The sequence below is a fragment of the Desmodus rotundus genome, chromosome 9 (genome assembly GCF_022682495.2).
Source record: "Desmodus rotundus isolate HL8 chromosome 9, HLdesRot8A.1, whole genome shotgun sequence".
Classification (NCBI taxonomy): Eukaryota; Metazoa; Chordata; class Mammalia; order Chiroptera; family Phyllostomidae; genus Desmodus; species Desmodus rotundus.
Window position 1 is genome coordinate 79,300,311 of NC_071395.1, and position 25,458 is coordinate 79,325,768.

At 40.4% G+C, this 25,458-nt stretch overlaps 1 protein-coding gene across 5 annotated transcripts in view; it reads left to right on the forward strand.

Moving 5' to 3' along the window:
- FAM222B (family with sequence similarity 222 member B) overlaps window positions 1–25,458 on the forward strand; it is a 65,945-nt gene that overhangs the window by 22,946 nt on the left and 17,541 nt on the right. Inside the window, exons 1-2 of one of the 5 annotated variants that reach the window (XM_053910908.1) lie at window positions 1,992–2,230; window positions 12,546–12,615. The exons of 2 other annotated variants lie outside the window; for them this stretch is intronic. The gene's annotated coding sequence lies outside the window, so the exon portion shown is untranslated. Of the gene's footprint in view, window positions 1–1,939; window positions 2,231–12,545; window positions 12,616–25,458 lie in introns of those variants that run through there. 2 more of the 5 variants (XM_053910909.1, XM_071219322.1) reach the window with 2 other exon arrangements.

Below are 25,458 nucleotides of genomic sequence, written 5' to 3' on the forward strand. Positions count from 1 at the left end.
TAATATGCCAAGGTTGAGGTTCCAGGTTCCATTACTGGTCAGGGCACATACAACAATCAACCAATGAATGCATAAATAAGCAGAACAACAAATGGCTCTCTGTCTCTCAAATCAGTAAACAAGAAATATTAAAGCAAAAGTTTCCCATAGACATCAGGAATAAGCTATTGTAAACAGTATCATTGCCCTGACCAGTGTGGCTCAGTTAGTTGGGCATCATCTTGCAAAGTGAAAGGGCTCTCATTCAATTCCTTGTCAGAGCACATGCCTGGGTTGCTGGTTGGTCTGGTCCCCTGTCAGGGCGTTTATAATAAGCAACCTATCAATGTTTTTCTCTTTATCTTTCTCCCTCCCTTCTCCTCTCTCTAGTAATAAATAAAATCTTTAAAAAACAAACAAACAGTAGCTTCTTGTAGTATTGTTTACTTACTTTAGTATGGAAAATGCCAGGGGATTGCTAAGTGATGTGGAGAGTTGTAACTGCTTTGTGCTCTTGAGATTTTTTATTTTAGGTCAGTAGAAGATGGGAATGGACTGGACACACCTGCTAGCTGAACTGGCGGGCTTTTGTGGGCAGAATTTAAAATAAAAAAAATTTCACACTTGGTTCTCGTCATGTAGGCCCTGATAAAAAAGCTAGCCTATGAGACATCAATGAAGTTCCTTCAATAAATCTTAAACCAGAATCTTTTAATTTGCTTAGAAAAATGAGCTGGTTTTAAAATGCGTATGTTTTCAGCTCCCTTTCCATCTTCAAGAAGTCAGAGGTTATATAGATGAAATGCTCTAACCTTTATATAAGAAATATCTACTTAAATTTAAAATATTTTGTAGTAGGTTTTTGTTTTTGTTTTTTTAAATTATAGTAGCACTTGGGGGAACTAAGTGGTATTGTAGTGTGATTTAGATATATGTAATATTAGTTGCCAGAATTCTGTGGACAGAAATGACATTATAGGTAATAGCTTGCCTTCCCTCAGCCCTCTTTACTTTTTTCTTAAGTGAGCCCCACTGCGCCTAAGCAAACATCCTACAGTCCTTAGCATATTACATCCCAGCAGTGTTATGCCCCTAACGTTGGCATTAGTAATTGAAGTGTTGATGCAACCTGCCAGTTTTATGCCGCGGCGTGGCAGTTGCAGAGTTTTTTCTATTAGGTGTGTGGCTTGAACAAGACTTAAGATGTTGCTTCCTGGTTTTACTGAAACCTGCTAAGGGAGCGGTTAGCATGGGCTTAATTGGATGTAGTTGTCTTGTGTCTGAGGTGGGTTGGAGCTGTGTGTGTGTGTTTTGGTGTTCTTTTTTGCTTATGATTTAATGTATTCCCTCTCCTCCCACCACCAACTTCCAGGCACATACCTTCCCTGTAAGCCCGCCCCCCTCCCCATCCCTTAATTTCTATGGCAGGGGAAGCAGGAGTTTCAGACAGGGTGGGTTAATGTATGCAGCTGATCTAATATGCAAACCTAAATCTATTCACGGTTATGAAGGAGTGCAGTTGATTAGTCTGAGAAAAGAAGGGCGAGGCACAGCGGCCTGGGGAGCATCTTTTTACTGTTGAGTGTTTCCCAGTGGCTAATGCTGTGGAGATCTGAGGCACTCTGGGAGGTACCGCCTTGGATGAGGGTCTCTCTTAGTACCCACGCAGAGGGTAGGCAGAGGAGTGGAAAAAGGGGTGAGGTATCACCTGGCCCGGCTATGGGCTACTAGGCTCCCGGCTTTGGAGTGGAAGCCAAGAGAGATGGGGGCAGCTCTAACAAAGAGGAGCCGCGCTGGGGCCGGGGCCGCGGGTAACTGGCCTATCCCCGGCGGCTGACCTCCCAGTGGGCCTCCCCAGTTGGCTGCTTGGCGAGTCGCTCTGCTGGCTTCCTGGCTCGCCATTGGCTTGAGGACGGGAGTGGGGGGGAATCGCAGAGGGCCGGGATGGAGTTGAGGGGGCGGGGCTGGCTTCCGGCGGCGAAGGGGAGCTAGCGGCAGCAAGCTGGGGGAGGGGGTGTCGGCGCACCGCGGAGTGCTGCGCTCGGAGAGCCTGGCACCCGGACCAGCCGCCTCTCCCCCGGAGCAGACGCCTCCCCTCGCCCGCCCCCCTGCCAGGACCACTATAAGCCCCTTCTCTTTCATTCTCTTGGGGCGGGGCAAGGAGAGTTGAGCTGCCCCAGGCGGGCGGGGCGGAGTCCGGAGCCCGACCGAGTGCTGCGGAGCGAACCTCACCTCTCCTCCCGGGCTCAAGGTGTGTGTGTGTGCTTTTTCTAATGCAACCCCGACTTCTGCCGACTTAACCTTGAGGGGAATGGAATGTGAAGTAAGAGCTCCACATCCCTTCAGTTTATTTTGATTTACTAATTCTACCCTTCATTCTTCTTTCCCTCCTTCATCTCACCCCTGCAGCAGGGTAAGGAGATTCAGGACTCATCTCTTTTTACTGATGCGTCGATGTCGGTCGCGTAGTGAAATAACAGAAGAAAAGAGGAGCCCTTTCTTATTGACATCTGACGCAGTAAACCGCAAGAAAGGAAAAAAGGCTAGGAGTAGGTTTTTGGAACTGTTCTACATCTTGTCTATTAAAACTGTCTTCACCATTTTCCTGCTTGGGACTGCCTTAATCATCAAAAACTATCTGAAAAGGAAGAAGGTGCTAGTGGAAGGAAGGAGAGCCCCCTTCAAATGGTGGCTAAAGGAAATCCTGATAGTTGTTAGCGATTAACTCCGCTAAGTCTCTTCTCGAGTACATTTTCACCGGTTTTGTGTGGTACTGAGCCCTGCTGTAGAATCCTAGTTAGAGCGAGCAAACTTACCTTGCTGTTACTGAAACTTAAAAGTCTTGATCTGTTTTTCCACCGGTCTGTTTCTTATATCCATAGGGTTTCAGAGGAATTAGTTTTGGTCGTCAAAAACCAAAACCAAACTTTAAAAAGTATCCAGATGAATTTTAATTCGTTTATTTTTTTTAACCCCCACTCCCAACTTTATGAATTTGAGTGTCTGTAGCATTACAATTTGAATTCTGTTTTTCTGTTTTGAGTTCCTTTGCTTCTACAACTTTTGGGTTCCTTCTTTCTGAAGGACACAGCTTATCTTCAGCAAAAGTCAGTAACCTCTTCGTAGGTTTTCAATTGAGAGGAAAGTTATCAACTGATAGAAAACCCCAAATTTTTAATAGAAACAAAGGGTGTGTGCGTGTGTGTGTTGCACCTATGTCTGCGTTGAGTGGCAATTTCACCTTAAACTTTTTTTAAATTGTATTTTATTATTATTTTTTTAATCTTTATGGAATCTTTATTCAGATGGCTGGCAATCTGAAAAGATGGTGGGTTTGTACCCTAACAGACCATCTTAAATTCCATTTTCAACCAACCTCTTTTGTAAGGAGAAGAAATGTATAGGTAAGGGGTTTGGAATTCAGGGGAAAAGTTAATCAGATAAAAAGCTGCCACATTCTTTCATCTGTGCCCTGGGCGGTGGTCTTTATCTGTGTCCTGGGTAGTGGGCATTTCACAGGAGTACAGTGGTTCAGATGCCATCTTGATTGCTTGAGACCCCCTGAGGTCTCACAAAGGTGAGACTGCTTATGGTCTCCTGGAGTCAAGGTGGGTCATACCTTCAGTTCCTGAAACAGTGGCGGAGAGTGCCAAAGGCGCAGAGTCCCCAGAATAGGAAACTGGAAAAGCCAATGTTTGTGCTGCCTGTCACCTACCAGACCCAATAAGCAGAGACAGGGATTGAATCTTTATGGGCTCTTTATTCAAATGGTCAGTGATCTGAGAAGATGGCGGGTGTGTACCCTAACAGACCATCTTAAATTAATTCCATTTTCAACCCACCCTTTTTATGAGAAGAAAAGTGGATTGGAATTCAGGGAAAACGTTAATCAGATAAAAAGCTGCATCATTCTTTTCATCTGTCTGTATTTTATTGTTTATGCTGTTGTCTTTTGTTTTTCCTCCTTTACCTACCTCCACTCAGTGCCACCCCCTTTCCCTTGTGGTAAACTTGTTTTAACTGGGCATTTTTACCAAAGGTGTTTGGACCAGATTTATGTTAATGTTGATTAGCTAGAATGCTAGAAGGGATAAACATCAATTTTTTGGCAACACTTTAGTTAAAAAAAATGTTTGGAAGGTCTAATTGGCTTTATTAAGCAATTCATGAATTGGGCTGCATCCTATCTAGCATCTAGAAGGGCATTCCTGGGTAATATTAATTGAAGTGATTGAGAGTTCATTCTTGAAATCCAGGTTCAGTTTCCAGAGATTGTTTTAACTGGAGTTCAGTGTTGACAGAATTGATACGCTGGAGCTGTTTCACAGTTTTAGCTGAATTAGTGTTGTTTCCTTTGCATTGATTTATTGTATCTCTAACCAATAAGGAGTGGTTTGGGGTAAAAGCAAGTATTATAAAGAACAGAGACGACAAGACAGGAGACCACCTTAGGTGTGGAAACTTAATAGGGATCAGAAAACTTAATATACTTTTTTTTTTTAATTCTCAAGTAGACTTCTTATAGAATTATGCAAAAAAGTAGATTCACAGTAAACCTTTGTTGGGTTTGGTGTTTTTATTTCATTACCCATTTATTCCACTCCATTTATAAGTCTCCATGAATAATGTTTAAATTGAAAGGCAAAGAGGATCTCTCACCCAGATGTTACTGAGAATGAACTGTTAAAAATCACTGATTGAAGCTTTGATAGCTAACCTAGTACAAAATGAAATGCATTTTGGCTAAGCTATAACAAGCTGAGGAAATGACAGAAAATACATGTGTTGGCCATATTAAAGCATATACCACCAGTTTATCTTGCTTTTACCAGAAAACAAGTTGTCTTCCTATTTGATATCCCAGGTGGTTTTTTCTTTCACCTACCCATGGATGAGTAGTTAGTACAGCTTTATAAAGTTATATTGCACTTTGCTCACTTAATTTTTTAATATTTCTGTTGTCTTGACTGATTTTTGTAATCAGTATTTTGCATGGTACAGTGATTTCCCCAAAGAATTTTCCCCAGGAGACAAAAGGCTATATATAGAACTAATCATACGTATATCTATCTACACTGGTCTCCAAATATCGTTTAAGGGAGATGGAAATCCTTAGATTTAGTCCCCTGCAAGAAAACATGAAACTGTGACTTGCGAGGGGACATGGTGCAGCTGTGAGGATAAAGTAGCTGATTTAATTTTCTTAGCAGTCTTGTTTTTATCCATTCTGCTTATTTTTGTGAAACACAGCTTTGAATGTGTTAAGGAAAAGGGCCCTATGTTTTTTCCTAAAGGGCGACTCAAGCTCAATCCCCCATTCACATAAGAAGTACAAAATGATCCCCTTGAGAAGGTGAAGGCAAGATGGAGCCCTTGGCTTTGTTTGAGTCTCATAATAATCAGCTTGAGTGTTGTCAGGTTTGGAATTGGGTAAAGCTTGCTCAAGGTGAGAACATATTAGAGGCAAAAAGACCTGGGAATGTTGCTGCTGTATGAGAGATTTATTTAGAGGAGATGAATGCATTCATATGGAGATGCACTGGTGGTAGATTTTAGCTGTTTAGCTTTGTCAGTCAGATGTCTGAGACAATATTTTGTGTGTGTTTAAACATAACCCCCTGTCCCAGGGGTTGACTCTTGGCAGCTGAATCTTTTGAGGAAGTTGTTTGCTGTGAGTCTGAATCCAGAGGGTAGAGGACTTGGTGGAGTCTGTTATCTGTTTATGACCCAGATAAGGACTTGGAATTGGTTGCTGGTGAATTACTGAACTCTTCCTAATGAATGGTTGCTAGGCAAAGTGCATCTCAATCAGTTTAATCCTCAATAGTTTACAGGTCTGCTCTTGCTGATGGCCAGAGCTGCCTTAATGATACTGCCCTTTAAGAATCCTTTCGGATGTGCATGTATGTTATGTTGCTCAGTGGCTGGAAAAAAAAAAAAAGGACTGGAACAATTTAGGGAGATCACTTCATCCATCTACTTACCTTTTGGTAACCTGGATCAGCATTATCATTAACATTTCTCCTGCATCAAGTAGTAGTGGTGGTGAGGGGGTTGCTCTCCAATATTAAGGTGCCACTCTGTTTGATTACCTTTGGTTTTGTAACTAGTAAGGCGGTGAACTAACACATTCATTGTTAGTTGGAAACAGGCCAGTGATAAAACTGCCCTTGGGCCTGGATGGATAGAAAAATAGGACAGAGTAAACAATTGAGGGCATAAATAATGAATCTTCCAACTGAGCCTTGGGAGAGTGAAGGAGATTATCCTTAGAGCTGTTCAATCTGGCAGTGAGAGGGAGAGTCCACTGAATTAATTACCCCGTTTTATACTGCAGTTATTATGGGATTGTTAGAACCATTCAAAACACAGTTGTCTTTTAGATACAAACTTTTAACCCATCTTTTTGTACATTTGCTGGGTTTTTTTTAAAGATTTTATTTATTTATTTTCAGAGGGGAAGGGAGGGAGAAAGAGTGGGAGAGAAACAGCGATGTGAGAAAGAAACATCTATCAGTTGCCTCTTGCATGCGCCTGACCAGGGACCAAACCCACAGCCCAGGCATGTGCCCTGACTGGGAATAGAACTCGTGGCTCCTTGGGCTATGGGATGTGCTCCAACCAAGCCAAAGCAGGCAGGGCCAGATCTTAGAATTTTTATTAGGGATTTCATTATTTGTAAATATATATGGGAGTAAAATTTTAAAAAGAGAAAGCCTAATCCCAGTTTAAAGGAATTCTTTGGTATCTTGAATACATAGTGTACTCTGAAATTAAATGTGGGTTTATAGGGTATAATAATACAACAAAACCAAAGGTTAAGACAAGAGTTTCTTTAGCCCAACAATCATTTCCATTGTTAATGTAAATATTTTTACTTTTGGAATAGTTTTTATCCAGTTAATTGAATAAGCAGTCTCTTTGTGGTCTAAGCTTTTCTTTGAGGTAGGAAAAACTAATGCCCCAAGAATGTCTAAATAACTCAGACAATGATTTGATAGGGAGGCCACACCCAGAGCCATAGTCTCTAAATCCTTCCCTTCTCTGAATTTCTAATATATTTATTTTTTTCTTCAAGAATTCCTTTCAGGATCCTTATTTGAAATGATTTAAAAATTTCCTCTCTCTACCTTGAGAAGCTGTTTTTATTTTTCTCGTGGGAAGGGAATCCAAAGACCAAGATGCCATTATTAGTCAAGAGAGGGAGGAAGGTTCAGGATGAGGTGTAGGAGGAATAAAAGATAGAGATGTAAAGGAAAGGCCAAGTTGAAATTTTATTATATTTGGTACTGAAGGATCCCAGGGAGGGAGTGTCGGACTGTTCAGATCAAATTTAGTCAAGGACTGAGTTTGTTAAATTTCAGCCTAGCTGGAAAGGGCAGAGGGCGTCTTTACCAATATAGGTGCAGAACTCCAGTTAAGGGTTCGTCCCTCAACAGAAAATATAATCTGTTCTTGATTATTCATGCAGAAGGGCATACAGGCAAAGTATAGGTAAAAGGTAAAGTTATTCCTTGGCCACATTTTTAAGCAATAGCTTTAACTTTTTCTACTTTTTAACTGGGATTTTCTAGCTGAACAAACTGATTAGAGATGTTTTCTTTGGTCATTCAAGAGACCAAGGTCATTCAGTAAGCAAGATAGCCACAGGATTGAGTTACAGTTAGTTTCTTAGTAATCAGAAGTATTATAATAACTCAGTGTCAGATCTAGAAAAGTTCAGTTTAGTATCCTCGAGACAGTTTTATTTAATATTTTATTACTTGACCTTTGTTACCTAATTACACTGGGTTCCTGTGGATAATTGAGATCTTCCAAGAAAATCATAAATAAACTAGTTCTTGAGACCGGTATATCTTCTTTGTTGGCATCTTCTGGCTCCACAATATATGCAAATCATTCATCATGTGCGTGAGCTGTAGATAGCCAAGCCAAAGAGGAACTGTTACCCAAGCAAACCCCTCTTCTAACATTGGGCTGTATGTACTCTAATGATGAGGGCTGTTGGCCAAAATGAAATCTATTTAGAAGTCAGATTGTGATTAAAGAAGTACTGTAAGTTATAAATTCAAAGCTGAGGATTTCTTTTAAGTGCTATTTAGTGGGAAAATGTTACATGCTTTTTTTTTTTTTAGTGGAAGAGCTGCTGAATATTATAGCAGTTTTATTTTTAAATTTTTTTATTGTTGTTCAATTACAATTGTCCCCATTTCCCCCCATTACCCTCCCCTCCCCTACCCACTCCCCACCTCCCATATTCAGTCCTTCACCTCCATGCTGGTCCCCCCATCCCCACCCCATTGTCTTTGTCCATGGGTCCTTTATACATGTTCCTGGACTTGACTCTTCCCCTTCTTTCCCTCATTATCCCTCTCTGCCCTCCCCTCTGGTTACTGTCAGTCTGTTCTTTCTCTCCATGTCCCTGGTTCTTTTTTGCTCGCTTGTGTGTTTGTTGTTGTTGTTGTTGTTTAAGATTTTATTTATTTATTTAGAGAGAGGGAAGGAAGTAAGAAAGAGAGGGAGAGACATTGATGTGTAAGAGATATATTGATCTGTTGCCTCTCGCACACCCCCAACTGGTGATTTGGCCTGCAATCCCAGGCATTTGCCCTGACTGGGAATTGAACTGGTGACCTTTTGGTTCACAGGCTGACACTGAATCCACTAAGCCACACCAGCCAGGGCTGTTTTGTTGATTAGGTTCCACTTATAGGTAAGATCATATGGTATTTGTCTTTTACCACTTATTTCACTTAGCATAATAACTCTCCAGTTCTATCCAGGCTGTTGGAAGGATAGGAGTTCATTCTTCTGCGTAGTGTTACATTGTGTAGATGTACCAGTGTTTTGATCCACTCATTTACTGATGGGCACTTGGCTGTTTCTAGCACTTGATTATTGTAAATAGCACTGCTGTGAACATTGGGGTGCCTAGTTTCCTTTGAATTGGTGTTTCAGGATTCTTAGGGTATGATCCCAGCAGTGGAACCACTGGGTCAAAAAGCAGTTGCAGTCCTGGGTGGTGTGGCCTAGTGGATTGAGCAACTGACTGTGAAGGAAAGGGTTGCAGGTTCGATTCCCAGTCAGGGCACATACCAGGATTGCAGGCCAGGTCCCCACTAGGGGGGGCCCGAGAGAGAGGCAACAGTACAATTGATGTTTCCCTTTCTTTCTCCTTCCCTTCCCCTCTCTCTAAAAATAAATAAATACAATATTTTTTAAAAAAAGCAGTTCCATTTTTAGTTTTCTGAGGAAATTCCATACTGTTTTCCACAATGGATACACCAGTCTGCATTCCTACCAACAATGCACTAGGGTTCCCTTTTCTCCACAACCTCTCCAGCAGTTGTTGTTTGTTGATTTGTTTACGATGGTCATTCTGATGGGTGTGAAGTGGTATCTCATTGTGGTTTGCATTTCTTTGATGGCTAGTGATGCTGAGCATCCTTTCATATGTCTCTATTATAGCAGTTTTATTTTTAAGATTTATTTATTTATATTTATTTTTAGAGAGAGGGGAAGGGAGGGAGAAAGAGGGGGAGAGAAACATCAGTGTGTGTGCCTCTTGGGGGCCCTCATCAACGACCTGGCCTGCAACCCAGGCAAGTGCCCTGACTGGGAATTGAACTGGCAATGCTTTGGTTTACAGGCCTGTGCTCCATCCACTGAGCTATACCAGCCAGGTCCTATTATAGCAGTTTTAAAACGCAAGGTTTGCATGACCAATTGCTCATGCAAAGTGATTTTGAGGATCAGGTGCTGATCTAAGTAAAAATCAGATTTTTATGCCACTTAGAGAAATGAAATGATCTAGCCAATATCCCTGTTGCTTTAGGGGAGAAGCTGAAGTACTTCTACCATTGGCATTTCATCAATTACTTACTAGATAGGACTTACGTCTATTTTTAAATGAAAGGGGTATCAAGACTACAGAAGTTAAAAGGCAGCTTATCTCAGGTCACCATATAACAATGGAAAAGTCACATTTCCTGAGTTCCTGAATGGGCCTCTGTATTACCCGACTATTCAGCTGAAAGTGGTTTTACTATTGTGAAGACATTAACTTTTTAGCTCTGAAGGTACTACTTTGGCTTTTGCTTATCTTACTCTTCCAGAACCTCTTTCATTCAACAGAAAGTGGGACCAATGGGTTAATGAAGAATCCATATCTTGGTTTTAACCTGTTCTGCCAGGTGTTATGGTACATTCACTGAAGTGCCTTACAAAGGACTTTAGTACTTAGGCTTTATTCAGTCCCTGTGAGGTGTGGTGCAGTTGGAGTATGATACTGTGTTAGAACATTTTCCTGTGTTAGAGAGACCAAAGGAACCTTTTAAGAAAAGTCCTTTGCCTATTTCCATAGTCAGAGGCCAAATTAAATTGCAACAGTGAAAAAACAGACTTAAAAATCCATGGCTGGGTTGGTTGGAGAGTAGTCCTGTGTATATACCAAAGGGTTGCGGGTTTGATTCCCAGTCAGGGCAAATACCTGGGTTGTGGGTTTGATTCCATCCCTGGTCAGGGAGGCAACCAATCCATGTTTCTCTTAATCAGTGTTTCTCTCTGTCTCTCTCTCTAAAATCAATAAACATATTCCCAGGTGAGGATTAAAAAAAAAAATTAAGAGTTGAGTGGTTGTCTTTTCTAGGGACACAGTAAGAATACAACTAATAACAAAATCAAATTTCTTGGGTAGTGCCCAAATAAACCCGGGAGTGCATACATTTAGAAGCAATGCCCCACCGTCTGTGGTTCCCAGCAACAAGTGTTTCCTAGGATTCTGTTTACACATATGATGGTGGGTGTTGGGTCCATGTCACACATTACCTTTATACTACCACTCTTGTTACTGTGAAGGTCACACTCTGGAGAAGCATATGAACAAGAGTAATGAAGTACTAATAAATATTTCCTTGTTACTAAAAATAAATAAAGACGAACAAGTTGCTTTTTCAGCAAGCTTTATTTTAATTTATGCCTCTACTCCATGCTGAACAAATTTCCCAAGTGAAATGTGTTGTCCTTGTTATTTATAATATGTTTTGGGGAGATTGTTCTTTAGTGCATCTAGAAGTGAGAGGCTAATACCACTTCAGCCTGCACATCAACTTTATGGCTTTCTAAAGTTCTCTACTGTATCTCTCCATCCCTCCCATCTGTCTCCATCTGCTCATCTCTTGGCTCCCTACAGCTAGTTAGGAAAGTTGCATCTCTCAACCAGGGAAATGCTAGTATTTTTCAAAGTCACAGTGGAATCTAACAGCAATCTTTGGTTGTGTGCAGGCTTACATTACTTTGTTGCATTATTGCTTAAAGAGTATTTCTACATTACAGAAACAAGATTTCCACTCTTCAAAACAAGCTGACAAATTGCATTTTATTAAATGTGCAAGTGCTTAAGAGTTAAACTTAAAATGAGGGAGGGAACCCTATATTAGTTATAGTTTCCTTTAAGAAAAGCTGTTATGTAATTAAAAGCTATACTGCTCCCTTACACAGAAACTAGCAGATAAACCATGGAGAAACTATAGTTGCTCAGTGAGGACCATTCTGACTATACTATTTAAAAGTTACTATCTCAGTCCTGACTGGTGTGGCTCAGTGGATTGAGTGTGGGCCGCCAACCAAAGGGTCACCAGTTCAGTTCCCAGCCAGGGCACACGCTTGGGTTGTGGGCTAAGTCCCCAGTAGGGGACGCTCAAGAGGCAACCACACACTGATATTTCTTTCCCTCTCTTTCTCCTTCTCTTCTCTAAAAATGAATAAATAAAATCTTAAAAGTCACTACCCCATTCAATACTCCTCTTCTTACACTTTTTATTTTTTCATAGCATTTATCACAGTCTAAGAGTCTGTGTAGCATACTTTTTCATTAAGTTTATCTGACTTGCCCACTCTATCCCATGTAAAAATGGAAGCACTATGAAGACAGATTTTGCCTGTTTAGTTCATTGCTGAGTTCCTAGCTCCTGGAGCAATGCCTTGCTACGTAGTAGGTGCTCAGTAAATATTGATGTGAATTAATTGGAGAGGTATTCTTTAATAGATATCCGAGTATTAGAGGTTGGAGTGCATAGAAAGTGCATTGTCAGAGATTATTGTCTTCCTGGGGCTAGTACTATATTAAGGATCAAATTACTTAACCTAGTTTAAGGGAAAGTATTTATGTGAAAAAAAATCAAGAAATTGAGATTGATTAGTTTATTGTAAAGAAATGACAGGCATTTTGTAGTATGCAGATATGAAGGAACATTATATAAAGATAGATGACTAGCTTTTATTCACCTTGAAGGGGACAAAAGAATAGGCTGAAGCTCCTGAACAATGGATGTGAGACATGCAGAGAATTTCTTGATATTAAGAATAAACACTGGAACAGGTGAATAAGGGGGATGGTTTCTCAGAATGGATTTTCAACTCTGGCAACATTCCGGAGGCAATTGTGTGAGGAGAAAGCACAGAGCCAGGGGTCAGAAAACCTGGCTGTAGTCTAGGCACTTACTAGCTTTTCCTAGTTTCTTTATCTGTGAAAATGAGACTAATGATACCTGCCCTGTCTCTCATAGGGCATTTGAAAAAATCAAGTGACAGAATCAATGTGAAAACACTTTGAAAATTGTAAAGGTCTCTACAAATGTAAGTAATTTATTAATGACTTTACAAAACCACCTTTGTAAGTGATTAGAAGAACTATGGAATCTGGCCCTGGCCAGTGTGGCTCAGTTGGCTGGAGTGTTGTCTGGTAAACTGAAGAGTTGCGGTTTCTGTTCCTGGTGGAGTGGAATATGGAGGAATCCAGTCAGTGTTTCTCTCTCACATCAATATTTCTGTCTCTCCCTTCCTCTCTCTCTATAAGCAGTGAAAAAATGTCCTTGGGTGAGGATTTTAAAAAACTTTCAATCATGGAATCTGGAAGTTGGATTTAGAAGTCATCTAGTCCAACTTTTTAGCTACTGGAAATAAAATTTTAATTGATTTAATTGAGGTGGAAAATAAACTTTTCCATCATTAAAAGAAAAATTATTTGCCTAGGCTGGTGTGGCTCAGTGGATTGAGTGTTGGCCTACGAACCAAAGGGTTGCTGGTTCGATTCCTGTTCAGGGTACATGCGTTGCAGGCCAGGTCCCGAGGAGGGGGCGCTTGAGAGTATTTATTTATTTTTAGAGAGGGGGGAGGGGAAGAGAAAGAGGGAGAGAAACGTTAATGTATGAGAGAAACATTGATCAGTTGCCTCTCACACGCCCTAACCAGAGACCTTACCCAGCAACCCAGACATGTAGCCAGACCAGGAATCGAACCAGCGACCTTTCATTTTGCTGGATGATGCCCAACCCACTGAGCCTCACCAGTTAGGGCTCTTTTTCATCATTTTTAATGAGTGGTCATTGTTTTTGCTCCAGCATTTCTGGTGCTGTGCCAGTGTTGAACAAGTTCAAATCGTTTTTGTTCACCTAGAATTGCCTTTCTTGAGACTTTATTAACCTGTTCTGATCTCTGGAGTTCAAAGATAGAACTATTCCTTTCTTTGTATAACAGACCTTTATGACACCCTTATTTGAGATCTTCATCTCTCTCTCACCTTGAAGTTACTATTGTCAGCTGACTTACTCCATTTCTTGTTTGTCTTTGACATGTCCAGCAAATTTATTAAGTAGACATCTGATCATGTTTACTCTCCTTAAAACCTGTCCCTTTCTTCCTGTGTCTTCAGGATAAAATCTGACATTAGCTAGTAATCGTTATAACTACCATCATTGAGTGTAGGCACTGCATTAAGCAGTTCATACATATAATCTCATTTAATCATGACAATTATTCTATAAGATATCAGGGCTACTTTTTTGCTGACTTAATGGTAAGAACATTGATCTGTGACTCCAACCCAGCTTTATTATTATCTGCGGCCCTCTCCCTCTAGTATGAAATGAAAGGCTCTTTATAACTTGGCACATCGGGCTCTCCTCCACGTTTAGCCCCAGTGCCCTACTTCTCTGCAACAGACCACTTCCGGTTCCCCAAACATGCCATTTAGTTTCACAACTTCATGTCTTTCATTATGCTAGTTTTCTCTGCCTAGAGTGGCCTATCCCTCTCAATCTGTTAAATTCTTGCTTGGCCTTCAGTGACCCATGTTGTTCTCCCTTCCTTCTCACTGTACCCTGGAAGTATTTGTTTTATTATTTGGGTTTTCAACAATTTGTCAGTTTTTTCCTTTTCTTTTTTAAAAACTGAGGTATAGTTGACACAACATCTTATTAGTTTCAGGTATAGAGCGTAATGAGTTGCTATTTGTATGTATTGCAAAGTGATCTTAGCATTGCTCACTCGGGATTTTCTGTCAGACTTGTATTTGCAATACACAGTACTACCACAGTGCTCGTTGCATCACAGGCACTCCGTGAATGAGTGAATGAATAAATGATGTCCCCGCTAAGTTCTCTTTTTCAGATTAAACTCTTGTTTTCCTTTACTGTCTGCATTACGGTTTCTAGATCCCGCTCTAGTTTATACATCCTGACTGAGCTGTTCCTAGGCTTTTCCACATTCCACATCAGAAAGTGTTGTATTTTAATGACTAGAAGAAGTGAATTGCAACCTTCCAAAATAACTTTTACTGAAAAGTGTACCAAATGGGCAGGTGGTCCAGCTGCCTCTTTAGGAAAGGTTCTGATTGCATTGATTTCTAGCCATCTCACCCATGCTGATGTGACTCAGTGGCTTGAGTGCCGGCCTGGGAACCGAAATGTCACTGGTTTGGTTCCTGGTCAGGGCACATTCCTGGGTTGTGGGCCAGGTGACCAGTTGGGAGCATGCGAGAGGCAACCAATCAATATTTCTCTCACCCATCCCTCTCTTTCCCTCCCTTCTCCCTCTAAAAAGATAAATAAAATCTTTAATAAATCATTTTCTGTCCATCTCCTTGCCAGAAAAAAAGCCCAAATCACCTGAGAAAAAAGGAGCAGAGATAGCACTTTGTACCTTCTTTTTTCTCTTTTGCTTTCTGTCACCTCAGCAGGGTACTTGCTTCCCACCCCCTTTATAGGTCACTACTGATAGAAATACCACAAGACAAATGGTTTTCTAAGACTTTAATACTCTTAGGAGTCTTAGTTCTTTGGACTGTAGACACAGTTGAAGAGCAGAGAGTCTGATACTAAATTCCAAGGGAAAGGGCACAGTTCTTGTCCAGAATTGAAGGCAAATGAGTTAGGCAACAGGAATCTATTAACTCCAAAACTGACTCAGAAGTGATTTAATCCTTGCTATTGAAGCAGATCAGCAGTGCCATTTGCCTAAAAATGAGATTACTCAGGATTCTCTTGGAAGGGAATAAATTATTATTCATACGATAGTGTAATCATAGCTCCTGGCTTGCATAATATCTTCTTACAACTACATGTTAGTGGCACAAGGCACATCTATTGCATAGTATAGGGTATGTAGATCAGGCCACATTGCCTTACTTAGGGTGTCCAGGGGAAATTAACAATTCTCAGCAACCCACAGCCTTAATGAGCTTGGTTATTGTTAAAATTCATCTTTATTAAAGGAAGCATTGCTTAGTGATTTTTCTCCTAGCCCAACATCCTGGGCATTAGCTGGAATTACTGAGTGATTTGCAGTGGGGAAACCATGAGAGCAATTTCTGTTTTGTCCACAAATTATCATTAGCAGTTTCATTTGCAGATTGAAGGAGCAGGAGGAGTGTACTCTTAGCCAGTTGCAGCTTCCCTCCAATTAGGGCGTTAGTTCAATTATGTCCAATTAACTTTTATTGCAGCTAGTGGTGATAATTACTTGCAAGTCAGTTTTTTGGCCACAGTTATACACTGAAGTATGAACTTGATGGATTTTAATACCCAGAATGACACATTTTACTCCCTCCCTACACTGCAGTTAATTTTTTTTCTTTTTTTTATTCTTATTGATTTTGGAGGGGGAAGAGAGAAACATTGATTTGATGTTCTACTTATTTGTGTATTTTTTGGTTGATTCTTGTATCAACCAAAATTCTTATATCTTTGTACCCCAACTGGGGATCAAACCCACAACTTTGGCATATCGGGACAATGCTCTAACCAGCTGACTAGTCAAGCTGAGCTACTTGACCAGGGCCTGCAGTTTCTTTTTCCATACCTCTTTCAGACAGGAGGTCAAAGAAATATAAAAATTCATCTTACAATTAAAACATTATTCTTTTTTGAAGAGCTGTGTAGGATCATATTTTAAAAGAATCTGTTAGGAATTGCCTTAATGTCTTTTCATATTCTGAAATCATAATCATACCCTTGAGTTCACTGCTGCTTATCATAGGAGAATAGACTGAGATGGAACTAAATGTCATTCACAGCAACATGTGCTGATTGTAAGGCTATGGTAATTGGCAAGGTGCAGTTTAGTCTTCTTGCATTTGAAATTCTCTTCAAAGTGCAAGAGTAAACGTTTGTTTTGGGGTACTTTTAAAATTAGTATAACACTGAGAACATGTTTCTTTAGCTCTGTGGGAATTTTAGTATGTTGTTTTAATAAACAGTTACATAATATATTTAGAAACAGTTCCTGCTAGGTGGAGAAAGAGGGAAAGGAAGAAAACAAATAGTTTGTCTTCCTCTGAAGATGACTAAATCCCTTTGCCATTTCCCTTCAGACATTCCCTTCAGTGTTGTTTGATGGTTACCCTGAAAAGTAAATGGTCTTGTAAGCAAAATCTTACTTCCTTAATCTGCAAAAGATTGAAGTTGATTTCTCCTAGGGGTGTCCTTAGATCTCCAGGTGACTTGCTGCTGCTTTCATTTCAGATACGGTTGCTCAACTTAGTGTCCTTTGTAGCTAAGCTAGAGCTTTCTTCCCACGGACTGATCAGTCTCCTGAGATATATTCATGTATGGCAGTGCATTTTGAGAGCCTGTTTTTGTTAGTATTTATTTAATGTAAGGGAAGAAAATGTATGGCTGCTTGGAGGAGGGCCATAATATACTTGGTCCTCCTCCAAAACTTTGTGATCACACTAAATAGGAAAGATGAAGAAAGGATAAGTGATAAACATCATCCTTATACTACTTCAAAGCTCTTCATTGATTGTTACTGAAAACCTTTCTGCTGTTGAATAACCAAGACCCTGCTTGCCAGCTGCTTTTGGTGTGAAAGTGGAGAAGCTAGCTAGTTATACTCCGTCCTTTTTAGGAAGTCTGGAGATAAAGCTTGTGGTGTTATTTGAAACTTCATATAGTGGGAGGAAAAGAGTGTGAAAACTCTGTTACACTCCAGAATATATAACTAGGCTTTCCTTTATAGCATAGGGGAGTTTGCATGGCCCTTGTTTAGGTTCAGTATGTGTGTTTAGAAGGAAGAGCCTTGAAAAACTCTTAAGACCTGGCTGGATAGCTCAGTTGACTAGAGTGTCCTCCCTGTACACCAAGGTTTTAGGTTCAGTCCCCGCTCAGGATACATAAAGGAGTCAGCCAGTGAATGCATAAATCCGTGGAGCAACAAGTTGATGTTTGTCTGCCCCCCACTTCCTTTCTCTTGAAAACAAATCTTTTTAAAGACCTCTTAAAACATGAACTTAATGGCATTATTAGCGAATGTTAGTCCTGAAGAAGGGAAGGTCACTGATAGCATCTTCAAGATAGACATTTCTTTGGGAACCTTTCTGAAGGTGAAGTTCTCCATCTTTAAGGTAAGACGGAAATATGAATGCCACACAGCATTGCCAGAATAGAGTGGAGGTTGGGAGAGAATTTGAAGTATAGGCACTGGAGAAAATGTTATTCAGGTAAGTGTTGAAAAGAAATTGGAAGTTGATGAGGCAGAAATATACAGGAAACCTGTTTTTGGTGGCAAGAACTTCAATGTTGGTACTCAACAATTCAGAGATAAGTCACTTGCATTAAGATAAAGTGAAAATGGTTACCAATAGATAGACCATTCTCTCCACCTCTTCTTAATGATCTGCAGTACCCCCCTTCCACACCTTCCCTCCCTCCAAAAGGTACTGATTTCAGAGAGAGAGAGAGAGAGGGAGGGAGGGAGGGAGGAAGGGGGAGAGAGGGGGCATCGATTTGTTGTTCCACTTATTTATTGTTTGAATTTACATTCATTGTTTGATTCTTGTAGGTGCCCTGACTAGAGATTATAAAATTTCTGAAATAATAAAAATTCTGAAAAGAATCTCAAATTTATAGAAAAGTTGCAAGTACGATACAACAAATTATTTTTTGCTTGAATCACTTGAGAATAAGTTGTTGACCTGATGGCTTCATCATCCCTGAATACCTTAGTGTTTATCTTCTACAAGCAAGGACATTGTCCAACACCAAAATTTGGAAGTTAATATTGATGCATCACTGTCATATAATTCTCAGATACCCCCTCCTCCAGATGTTGCCAGTTGTATCAGTAATGTCCTTATTGCAAAAAGGATCCACTTCAGCCCAGGCTGGGTGGTTCATCTGGTTGGAGTGTTATCCCGTGCACAAAAAGGTGGTGAGTTTGATTCCTGGTCTGGGCACATACCTAGGCTGTGGGTTTGATTCCCAAATGGGGCACATGCCTAGGTTACAGGTTTGATCCCCTGTCGGAATGCTTATGGAAAACTGATTAATGTTTCTCATATTGATATTTCTCCCTTTCTCCCTCCCTCCTCCTCCCCTCTCTCTTCTTCCCACTGCTCCCTCTCTCCTACCACCCCTTCTTCCCTCTCTAAAATCAATAAAAACATATCCTCTAGTGAGGATTTAGAAAAAGAAAAGGATCCGGTTCAGAATCACACACTGTATTTACTCGTTGTCTTCTTGCTTTCCTTCAGTCTGAAACAGTTCTTCAGGCCTTCTTTGACTTTGGTGACCTTGACACTATTAGCGGTTGTTTGGTAGAAAGTTCCTCAATTTAGGATTGTCTGGTGGTTCCTTGTGTTTAATGTAGGTAATGCATTTGCAGCAAGAACATCACAGGAGTGATGCTGTGTTCTTCATTGCATAATTTCAAGATGCGCTGATTTTTAGTTGTCCCATTACTGGTAGTATATGATCATTTGATTAAGGTGTTGTCTGCTAGGCATTTCTATGTGAAGTTTACTCTCTTTCTCTCTCTAATTAGTATTTCAGGAGGAGTTACTTTGAACTATGTATACACCCTGTTCCTCTTCAGTCCTTCAGTTTATTTATTTATGTTAGTATTGATTCATGATTTTCTGTTTTATTGAATAGGACATAATCTGTTATTATCATTTGTTTTAATGTTCAAATTACACATATTTTGCCAGTCAATCAGGTGAAAAAATTACATGTTTAACTGTAAAGATGCCAAAAGAATTTGCCATCTTTTTATTTCAAAGGATAGGCTGATACTACCCGAAGTAGCTCTTATGAACAGTGGTAGAAAACAAGTTTACAGTTCTTCTCTTCCTGGTGCATGTCTCCTTCATTCAGTGTACTCATTCTCTGTTCTCTTTAATTTTTACTGTGTAAACTCTTTCTGAGGTTTCCCTTACCAGTTGAGCATACTGTAGCTCCTCTGTCCTTTGACATGTCACCATTATTCTTTGTGCACTTCCTGCCTTTCCTACACAATAAGATGTACCAGACTAATCTGGTAGTTTCTCTGCCTCAGCCATTTCTACAACGAACCTTTGTTCTGTTAGTGGAAAATTCAGTTTTTAATATTTTATTTATTTATTTATTAGAGACAGGGGAAGGTAGGGAGAAAAACATAGATGTGAGAGAGAAACATTGATCAGTTGCCTCCTGTATGTGCCCCAACTAGGGGCCAGGACCGCAACCCAGGCGTGTGCCTTGACTGGGAATTGAACCAGTTACCCTTTGTGGGATGACGCCCAACCAATTGAGCCATGCCAGGCAGGGCAGGAATTTAGTATTTAGACACCAAGATCTGAGTGGACCCTACTGGGATTCATGTTACTGGACAGGGAGTAGTCACTGCATCCCCTCCTCATACCGCTTGGGTTCTGACTCCCCACATCAGCCCCCACTCCTTGTTCCTTTGTGGATCCCCTGTTCACTCTATTTGGGTGCTTTCTACTTCTAACCAAATGAAGTGATTTAACAGAGGTAACTGGGTGAAAGTTGATAAGGATACTCAGTTGGTGAGGGAGGCCCCAGAGAGAAAAGTTTACAGAGTAGAAATTAGGACAGTGAATGGATACACTGAACAAATGAGGCATGTACCAGGAAAGACGAGTTGTGAATTTTTGTTTTCTGCTATTGTCCATAAAATGTTAATTTGAGTACTGGTAGCCATTCCTTTTGAGATAAAAGGAAGGCAATAATTTGGACATCTGGAGGGTTGAACATGTGTTCATATAATTTTTTCCCCTGATTTTTCTCAATGTTAGAATAACCTCAAGTTAAATTGCTTTGTTTGGGTGGGACTTCAAATGTGGTATTAGGCACATATTTGACCAATTAGAACCACTCACACTGATGAGTAACAATGTCAAATGGTTATGAAATTTCCCAGGGGCACAGAAGAGGACAAAAACACTCTGCTGATCTGTGAGTGAGTTGTGATACTTTGAATCCTTGAGAGGTTTAAAGGACTACTTTGTTAGGTTTTATTTTGTTTTCCAGGCAATTCCTGAAATGAGGAAGCTTCCTAAAGCTAAGTTCAGAATCTCACTTCAGTGGGTATTTACTCTAGCTATGAAAGTATTCTTCCAGCAGGGACTGTCTCTCTGTTCTTTCTTCTTCCTGTGGATCGAGCCAATATTCCGAGTTTTTTTAGCTAGTTGTGGTGGTTTGTAGTGCATGGAAGGAGGAGGTCCTCCTCTTTCTAAATAGGCTTTCAGTTCCTGGGTCCTGTTGAGGTTTAGTGGCTTTACTGCTTTAAGAGCCCCTTTAGCTTCAAAAACCTGATAATTCCTTGGACTGTGGAGTGTGAGCCATAAAGCCTTGAGTTACAGTGAGTCTCAGAGACATAGCAAGGTAAAATCTTTTGATTTTCACTAAGACTATAGAAGCCCTCACTAAACTTTGTTATATATCAGGATTCCTGTAGTCCTCTACTCAGGCTGGGAGAGGAGAAGGAAGGGCCTATATGAACACAATGTATTCATGTATCAGTCATGCCATGTCTTAGTACATTGCCTATTGCCAAACTAACTCTTGGTGGCAGCAGACTAGAAGATACAGTGAAGGGCAATGTGTTAACTGCAAGGAAACAGTTAACTTCATTGCCTACCTGTACTGAATTTACTAGCCTTTTTGAAACTCTTCCCTAGAAATACAAGGTACATAAACTCAAGGCATTCATAGCAGGGGTGTCCAACCTTTTGATGTATCTGGGCCACACTGGAAGAAGAGTTGTCTTGGGCCACACATTAAATACACAAACACTAATGAAAACTGATGAGCAAAAAGGTTTGAAGTAAATTTACGATGCTGTGCTGGGTCACATTCATAGCCATCCTGGGCTGCATGTGGCCTGCGGGCCACAGGTTGGATACACCTGGCAGTGAGCTCCTTCTAGGCAGGTAACAGACCAAATGAATACATAGTGGGTATAGCAGGTGCATGACTAAAAACAAGTATGATTCCCTCCGCATACCCAATTTAAAACACCTTAGAGATCAGCTCTGACTGACATGGCTCAGTTGGATGGGCGTCATGCTGCAAAGCAAAGGTCACAGGTTCAATTCCCAGTCAGGGTATGTGCATTAGTGGCAGGTTTGCTCTTAATTGGGGCGTGTGCAAGGGGCAACCAATCGATGTTTCTCTCCCTTTCTCCTTCCCTTCCCCTATCTCTATAAATAAATAAAGTTCAAAATAAAACACCCCACAGATCAGAGGGATGCTTTCTGTCAGCGTCCTTGGTGGGCTCTATGATGCCCGGCTTCCAAAATCCCTTGAGTGTCCAAATGGAAACTGACTTAGAAAAGGTATGAGTTGAGAGTAAGTTCAGAGTTAAGTCGGGGTTATCACATTCAGAGAAGAGCATGAGGATAGGAGGGCAAGAGTTTTTGGTGCCAGGATTGTTTGAGGATGAAAGATAACTGTGTTTGATCATTACTTGTATTATTTTCTGAAATAGTTTCCTCAGTGTGAATTATACAGCTTTCCCCTGGCTTGCAGGGGGAGAGGGGGGGTCTGACCACATAAACTTAAAGCTTTTCTTTGCCTTTCTGTAGTTACTTTCCCACTCTGTTCTTACTTTGGTTATAGTTGCTAGCTTATAGTTTACCTTAAAAGGATTTTTAGTAAGAGCTGATTCCAAAGTGTTGGGCTAACAAAGATAGAATTATAGTACAAAGTGCTGATCTGGGACAGGTAATTTCCCAAATCCATAGGAAAATCAATAATTATATTTATACTTAAAAAACCCCACTGTGGTGGGGTGGAGGGATGGGGAGAAAAGGCATACAACTGTAATTGAATAACAATAAAAATTTAAAAAATAAATTAATTAATTAAAAAAAAAACACCCCACTGTGGGCCCTGACTGGTGTAGCTCAGTGGAGTGTGGGCTGCAAACCAAAGGGTCGCCAGTTCGTTTCCCAGTCAGGGCACATGCCTGGGTTGCAGGCCAGGTCCCCAGTATGGGGCGCCTGAGAAGCAACCACACACTGATGTTTCTCTCCCTCTGTTTCTCCTTCTCTTCCCCTCTCTCTAAAAATGAATGAATAAGATCTTTAAAAAACCACTATGGTATGCTTTTGTGTATAATAGTGTAAGAAGAAGAATGTAATAGGTGCTCAGTAAATGTCAGTAAATATTAACTTGAGAGGCAGCTGTGGTGTAGTGCAATGTTTTGCAAACATTTTTGTCTATGCCCACAATAAGGATTACATCCCAATAAATATACACATATAATTTATGTAATTGAAATAGAGTCAGGAAACAATAAGCATTCTTACTGTACTTTGTGATTATTTTAAATTCACTTTTTTAAAATGCTGGTCACACACTGATGATAACAAAAAACTTTTCTAATGGAATGAGCCACAAGGCTAGGAGTTAGGACAGAAAATCCAATATGAGGTCCACTATTCTAGCAGTAGGCTGTTGGACAAGTTACTTAATGTTTCTATGCCTGGGCTTCCTAATCTATAAGAAGAGAATGATACTTGTTCCATCTAAATTTAAAAAATTGTCTTAAATTTCAAATGAAATAATATATGTAAACATGTTTCAAAGTATAAAGGACTGTAAAATATAAGGTGGAGGTTTGGCTTTGTAGGCAAAATAAAAAGTGACTTGGATTTTGATAGATTAGGAAAGTGATAGCCAACATTTAAATAATGTTCGCTACATATCTGGCGCCAGTATCCTAAGCACTTGAGTATAGCGACAGTAAACCCACTGAATCCTCACAATTCTGGCAAGTAAGTACATTTTATAGATGAAGTTCAGTGTTTTTCCCAAGATCACACAGCTATTCAGCACCAGAGCTGGGATTCAAAGCCAAAGTCTTTTTTTTTTTTTTTTAAGTAAGATTTTATGTATTTATTTTTAGAGAGAGGGAAAGGGAGGGAGAAAGAAAGGGAGAGAAACATCGATCAGTTGCCTCTCATATATGCCCCAACAGGGGATTGAACACGCAACCTGGACATGTGTCCTGACCGGGAATCAAACCAACAACCTTTCATTTTGTGGGACGATGCTCAACCAACTGAGCCACACCCATCAGGGTAACCAGTATTTTTTTTTCTTTTTCTTTTTAATTTTATTGTTGTTCAAATGGAGTTGTCTGCATTTTCCCCCCACAACTCCCCCCCAACCCCAGCCATCCCCACCTCCGTCCCCTGATTCCACCCCCCCTTGGTTTTGCCCATGTGTCCTTTATAGTTGTTCCTGTAGTAGTTTTTCCTTGATGATTTGGGTTTTAATTTTGTTTTTTAATTTTTTTAATTTTTATTCATTGATTTTAGAGAGAGAGGAAGAGAGAGAAAAACACCCATTTGTTGTTTTATTTATTTATGCATTTATTGGTGGTTTCTTCTGTGTGCCCTGACCAGGGATTGAACCCACAACCTTGGCATATCTGGACGAGCCTCTTAACGAACTGAGCTACCTAGTGGGTGGCCAGGGCCACCTTTGTTTGTATTGTGCCTGACAAAGCCAGTATTTTTTTTTTTTAAGATTTTATTAATTCATTTTTAGGGAAAGGGGAAGGGAGGGAGAAAGCAAGGGAGAGAAACATCAGTGTGTGGTTGCTTCTTGTGTGCCCCCAGCTGGGGACCAGGCCTGCAACCCAGGCATGTGCCCCGACTGGGAATCAGACCAGCGATCCTTTGGTTCACAGACTGGCACTCAATCCACTGATTCATACCAGGCTGGGCCAAAGCCAGTATTTTTTAACAGTCTGCTAAATTCTTAAAATTCTTTTTTCATATTGTAGCTACAATCTATAAAATTACAGAAGCTACACTGGGGGGCTGCCTTTTCCATTTTTATCTGAAAGAACATGTCTGTGGTTTGACTTGTTCAAGGACCTTCTAGACACCCTGAGACTTATCAGTATCTCTCTTATAGACTTCCTTTATTAAGAAAGTTTGGCCCTGGCCGGTGTGGCTCAGTTGGTTAGTGTGTTGTCCCATAAACTGAAAGGTTGCAGGTTCGATTCCTAGTCAGGGCACATGTCCGAATTTTGGGTTTGGTCCCCAGTTGGGGCATGTATAGCAGGCAACTGATCGATGTTTCTCTCTCTTTCTCTCCCTTCCTCTCCCTGGAATTAAAAAAACAATCAAACAAACGAATAGTTTGGGGTTGTTGCCTCAGCTTCCCCATCTGGGTGTGAGATCAGTACTTCCATCACCTGGCAGCTTTTAATGGACTGGTGGGACCCAGAACTTTGCAGATTAAAAATAGCTACATAATTTTAGCATATTTGTTGAATTACATTTCATCTGAATAATAATTTGAAACTTTGTAATTTAGTACAAGTTTTTACAGGAAATTGTAAAAGGTAAAAATCCAGTTATTTGTGTTTTATCTCAAGGAAGCAGTTTTTTCTCGTTTCTCGCTGTTCTCATTGTCTTGCTGGGCACAGTCTCAAGTACTTATGAGTAAAATTCTACCCAGTCTGACAGCTCTGCCTGCGATTATGAATCTTATAAATGTGGTTAAATACAGAGGTCAGTGTACCTTGGTTCAGCTTAAATGATCCAGCCTGGACAGGACTTTGGAAACTCAAGCCTATTACATACCATAGTGAAAAATTGCAAGTTCTGATTTAGCTGCCGCAACAAACACAGCCTGAGTTTTCACATTTTTAGGAACACTGATTTCTACTTCAATGGATTAAAGTACAGAAACCAAATGATACTTTCAATACATAGCAAAAGTAGTACCTGGGCTTTTTCTTCTTTTTTCTTTTTTAAATCTGTCCTCTCTCTCAGAGTGAAGGTACCTGCACATACAGGCACAAACTTGTTGGCGCTTATATTACCCATGTATTTCAAGGGCGTAAATTCAGATAATTCCAAAGTCTGGGATTAAAGTATATACTGTTCTTCAGTATTGT